The sequence below is a fragment of the Dipodomys ordii genome, unplaced genomic scaffold (assembly GCF_000151885.1).
Source record: "Dipodomys ordii isolate 6190 unplaced genomic scaffold, Dord_2.0 Scaffold6, whole genome shotgun sequence".
NCBI classification, from domain to species: domain Eukaryota; kingdom Metazoa; phylum Chordata; class Mammalia; order Rodentia; family Heteromyidae; genus Dipodomys; species Dipodomys ordii.
Genome location: NW_012267222.1, coordinates 6,584,138 through 6,589,335, shown reverse-complemented (window position 1 = coordinate 6,589,335; position 5,198 = coordinate 6,584,138). Strand labels below are relative to the sequence as shown.

Sequence of the window (5,198 nt, the reverse complement as noted above, 5' to 3'; positions counted from 1 at the left end):
CCTGTGGATGATAGAACTGGGATTTGAATCCAGATGGAGCGACTCCAGAGCCAGGGCTCTTGTGAGAGATGGTTCGATGTCCTGGCTGCCTGGGCCCGCCACCCCCACCCCCACCCCCACCCAGCACATGTTTCTGACGGTTTGGGCTTGGGTCTGTACATGCCCCATCCAGACATATAGCCCAGGCAGCAACACGCATCTCTCCTCTCCCCAGGTACACCAGAGACTGTGCAGAAAAGCTTTCCACACACCTCTCCAGCCTTCCCTCCCCTTGACCCTCCCCCTGCTCACCTCCACAGCCATGTTCTTGGGAGGTTGGCTGGGCACAGGAATTGGAAGCAACCAGACAGCCCAAGTAGCCAATGAGGCTTAGGTGGTTTGGGAGTTTTAAAAATGAGAAATCCCCGTGTCTTGTGATAATTGTAAGTGAAATCAAGTGCCAACACAACATTCCAGAACAGGTCCCTGCCCAAGTCAGGGCCACGGGCAGGGCTGTACCCACAGAGCAGGCCCCCAGCCCCGTTCCCTGTGTCCCACCCACCCTGCGGCCTCCCTTCCCTTTCTCGCCTGCTCTTTGGCTTATCTTCTGCTGTGTCTCCCCCATTTTTAGTCCCACCTGCCTTTCTCTTCTCTCACACCCCACTGTCCCACCCCAAAACTTAAAAAAAAGAAAGAAAAAGAAACAGCTTGGGTCGCCAGGCTCTTGCATTTGCAAACTTTAGGAATTAGTGTGAAACTGTCTCTGCCCCTGATAAGAGATAAATGCGAGGACCAGAGACAAAGGGAAAAGTAGCCAAGAGAATGACTCTGTTGGGTTGAGTGTGGGGTTGTTTTTTTTTTTCCTCCTTCTTCTCTCTCCTCTAAAGCGGAGGATCCGGCCCGGCCAGTTTGGATATTTATTAAGAAAAAGCCAAAGATAATTAACTTTTTTGTTTTTGTTTTGTTTGCGGGTACCTCCCCTGCTGGCACTCCTGGCTGCCTGGAGGATCAGACTTGCCTGCTGCTCTCTGGGTGTTGGGCTGCCGGCAGGTCTGAGTCTGCCGGAGCCATCAGCTGCCCCCCACAAACCACCTATCTTGGTTTTAGACCCCCATGCCACCACCGATGCCACCTCCCCCGGCTCTCCTGACTCACAGAACACCCTTTAGAAGTGGGTAAGTGGTGTGGGGGAGGGGTTACTGTTGGGATTTTGGCTAGCATTTCCCTTAAGGGGGGGCATTTAAGAGTAACTCCCCAAGAGGGGTCACTCCTTCCGGCCGGCTAGCTTCCCTGGAGCAGCAAAGGGCTGGACGCATTGGGTGAGCCTGATTTGAGCCTATCCCAGGAAGCTGGTACTCTGCTAGGACCTATGGTTCCTGGAGATGCCTTGAAGAAAGACTTTGGGCCACGGAACCCCTCCTGTGGTGTCCGGCTACCCTCAATGCCCGGCTTGTGCAACTCCCATCTCTGATCCAGCCTAAGCTATCGGGTCCCTGCTGATTGGTCAGAGAGTTGGGGCTTGGGCAAGTTGCTGACTATATCTGATCAGCTGCCCTGGAACTACACGGAGTCCTGACGCCAAGCAGTGGCCTGAGCCCAAGCCTAGCTCATAGGCCAAGAAGATGGCCCTAAGAATTAGTGACCTTCTGGGGGGTAGGGCGGTGGAGGGGAGCAGAGCTGAGGGCAAACTCAGAAGCTCCGTCAGCCAGGAGAATGAGAAAGGTTGGCAGCCAGAGCTGGCTGGGGGTAAGGGCACGGATTGCGCCTTGTTAGACTAGTGTGCCTTGGCCCCTCCCCTGCCAGGTCCCTCTTCTCTGTAGCCCTGGCTTCATCCCAGCTGGGCAAGGAGACAGCCATTGAAAGGATCGAAAGGTCCCTCCAGGTGAGAAAGCTGCTTTGGAACTGGACGTAGAAAGGAAGACATTTTTCAAGGATTTTGCTGGCCTTTTTTTTTTTTTCTCTGAAATATAAGGATGTGCAAATTTTTTTTTTTGGTTTCAATTTAGCATTGGAGAATTTTATAATTTAGTAATTAAAATCTCTGATAGGCTTTAGAAATTGCGGCTAATTGAATTTAATGGGAAGATGATTTTCAATTTTATTTGATTACCGGGACCCCTGGCATCGGTATTTATGGGAAAAAAATGGGAAATGTGCTGTGTGGGCTAAGATGGCATAATTGAATTAGGGATAATCGGATTTCTCCGTCATGAATTTCACTATAATTTTCCTATAATTTTCCATTAGATATCTAGTTTACAAATATTCACAAAGAAATGAAGCTCTTTCGGAATGGAGATTGCTGGCTAACAGGATTATGGGCCGAGCGGCCGTGCCAGCCCCGGCCCTGCCATAATGCAATCCCTGTGTCTGCCTTACACTTAGCGTGGCCTCGGCTCCTCTCTTCGCCACCCACCCTGCTGCTCCTTCCTCCCCTTTGTTTTCTCCTCATCCTGGTTTCCCCCCAGTTCTGACACCCGCCTGTCCGAGGCCCATGATCTTGGCTGTGTGGGAGCCCAGCCCAGGCCCAGGCCATGGCGCTTCGGTTCTGCCCTCTTGTGCCCCCCCCCCTACTCCTTACACTCCCACACTTCCGGTCCATCCACATTGTGGTGCTCCCTGACACCCTCCTCCATCATCTGCCTGAGGAACACACTCACACACAAACACTCGGGCTCCCTCGCAGGTGCGAACATGCTTGTTCTCATGCACACGCAGTCTTCTGGCCAAGGCTTCTGTGCCCTGGCCCAGTCGCCTTGTCTCAGAAGGAACCAGTTTATTGGGATCCTGGGGTGGGGTGCAGGAACAAAAGGAGCTTTGTTCAAGTTTATGTGAAAGTTACCAATTCAAAATGAGAACAGATAAAGCATGAGATACCTGGTGTGTAAACAGGTTGGTGAGTGAGAAGGCCTGGGGCTCGGGAGGGAGAGAGAATGAGTGGGCACACTGGGGGTGCAGAAAGACGGAGCCAGGGTGGCAGCTTGACTGGGGAGTGGGGGTGATCCTGTGGGATACCTGGGTGGGTGCGATTGCTTTGGGTGTCTCCTGCTCTACTCTTTTGCGCTTGAGGTGGGTGTTGTAGCAGGAGCGGAAAGCTCTAAGCCAGGGCCTGGAGTCCAAGGGGAACTGTAGCATTGGGTGTTCCATTCCCTGAGTACAGGCCGGAATCGCCTCATTGTGGCCCGGTCTCTGAATCTCAGAGGTGTCTCACATCCGGGTCAGCAAGGCAAAAGTGGGTCTTAGTCCTAAGAGACGCTTGAGCTCCAGCTCTCTGCCCTTGGTGTGAGCACATAAGCAGAGGGAGAGATCTAGGGACTTTCCATCACACAGCCTCGACGCCTCAGCCTTCTGCTTAGACCTCAACTCCTAATATGCTAAGTTGGCCTCTGTGTTTTGTTGTATGTTTGTGTTTTTGCTTCTCTGATCTATTCACTTCCCCGGAAGGCTTCCTGCTCTGCGGCAGGGCCTGCTCTGCCTGTGGTGGCTGAATTGTGGCCACCGATCTCCAGGCTGCCCACACCTCTCTCCACCAAGGGTGGCAACATGGTGGTGCCTCTGGATGTGCTGTCTTCTCCCAGCTTTCTCCAGCCTGCCCTGTCAGCCACTTCTCGCCAGCCCTTACGCACTAGAGGCCACAAGGTTTTGGGTGGCCAATCCATTTGGCCCTACTTTGGGAAATGGAAGGAAAGATGCTCTCTTGTCTGCTCTTGTCTTGACCTTGCCTCTTGACCCCTCCTCAGGGGGTCAGCCCTGCCACCATTGACAGGCACAGAGGGATATTCGGAGCCAGCCAGAGTCTATATAAGTCTCTGAAGCAGGGGGTTCCTCATCTGTGCAGGTATCTTCAAACAGACTCAGAAATTACCCATCCATACCTGGCATCAGGCCTGCAAGAGAAGCAGAGGCTCAGAACTTGGGTATGGGGTTGCTTTACCAGGCAAAGCTGTAAAGAGCAAAGTCTTGCTTTGGGGAGTCCTGGGTGGCAGCCCTCCCACCCGCACAGGCTCGCATGTGCTCTAAAGCACCCCAGGACACAGATGCGCCCCTCCACGGGCCTAGTGAGGCCTTTGGGGGAAACTGTGGTTTGGTTTAAGGACCTCTGTTCCCTTATTCAGAGTTTTGGGCTCAGGAAAACTGGACCTCTCCAACTGTTGTTTGTACCTAAGGATGGGGGTGTGTGTCCTGGAGACCATGTGGAAGCCAGGAATGGGGGGCTGCTAAGAAGGCATTGGGGAGAGAAGTGGAAAGAGGGAGGAGCAGCGCTGCATTCTTTGTGAGGCCATTTAGAACTAAAGAACAGTCTGAAAGAGAGAAAAAGAGGGAGAAAGTAGGAGAAAGAGTAGATTGTTAACTCCCTTGATGTCTTTGCCCCAAGGCCTCTTTGGGCCCCTCCCTTTGCAAAATAGAAATATTGCAAAAATAGGCCAGCGCCATTTTGCTGAATGCTTCCCAGACCAGGGAGAGACTGGCCCTGCTCTCCCTGGACGCAAAAAGCGGTGCGGCCTCTTCCGAAACTGGAGAGAAGGAATCGAAGGGAGAAAGACCCAGGCAGCCACCCAGGCAGCCGCCTAGGTCTCCTAGGGAAAGGGAAAGCTGGGGGGAGGTGGCAGTACAACCCTTCCCCGGGCCTGCTCCCCGCAGGGAGCGCTCCTTGCGCCCTTCCAGGCCAGATGGATAATTGGGGCCATTAACGTTTATGGCTACAGCAAGGGCTTCTGGGGCTGGTGAGGTACAGCTGAGAGACATCTCTGGGCTAAAGGAAGAGTTAAGGAGAGGACACAGTGGTCCAGTCCCAGGCTGGCAGAGACAGGAAATGAGGACCGATGGCAGAGGGGGCCGGGCCCGCCCCAGGGACCCCGGGGACAGGACCCTGGCCCTCGGGCTGAGGGGTGCTGGGTCCCTGGCAGCGGCCCCCAGGGTCCAGGTGGGGGGGGTAATCGATGGCGCGGATCGGTGGGTGGAGAGGAGGACCGTGCGGGGAGAGGAGGGAGACGGAGGGCGAGGGGCCGTGAGGGAGGAAGGGGCGCGTCGGGCAGGGCTGGTGGCCCCACTTTAGGCTGGAGGAGGAGGGAGAAAACCCGGGGAGCAGGTCGTGGTCTCCCGGAGAAGCGCCCGGCAGCAGGCGCGGAAGGGCGCCGAGGCCCATTCCAAAGGCAAAACCAGAGCAAGGCGATGGAAAGCCCGGAGTGAGTCCCCGGGCGCGCGCGCACGCACGCACG

General features: G+C 54.8%; 1 protein-coding gene across 1 annotated transcript in view; it reads left to right on the top strand.

Moving 5' to 3' along the window:
- Positions 1-1,103: 1,103 nt before the first annotated feature.
- The window catches only part of Casz1 (castor zinc finger 1), a 50,735-nt gene continuing 46,640 nt past the window's right edge, over positions 1,104-5,198 (top strand). Inside the window, exon 1 of the mRNA XM_013033230.1 lies at positions 1,104-1,154. The gene's annotated coding sequence lies outside the window, so the exon portion shown is untranslated. The remainder of the gene's footprint in view (positions 1,155-5,198) is intronic.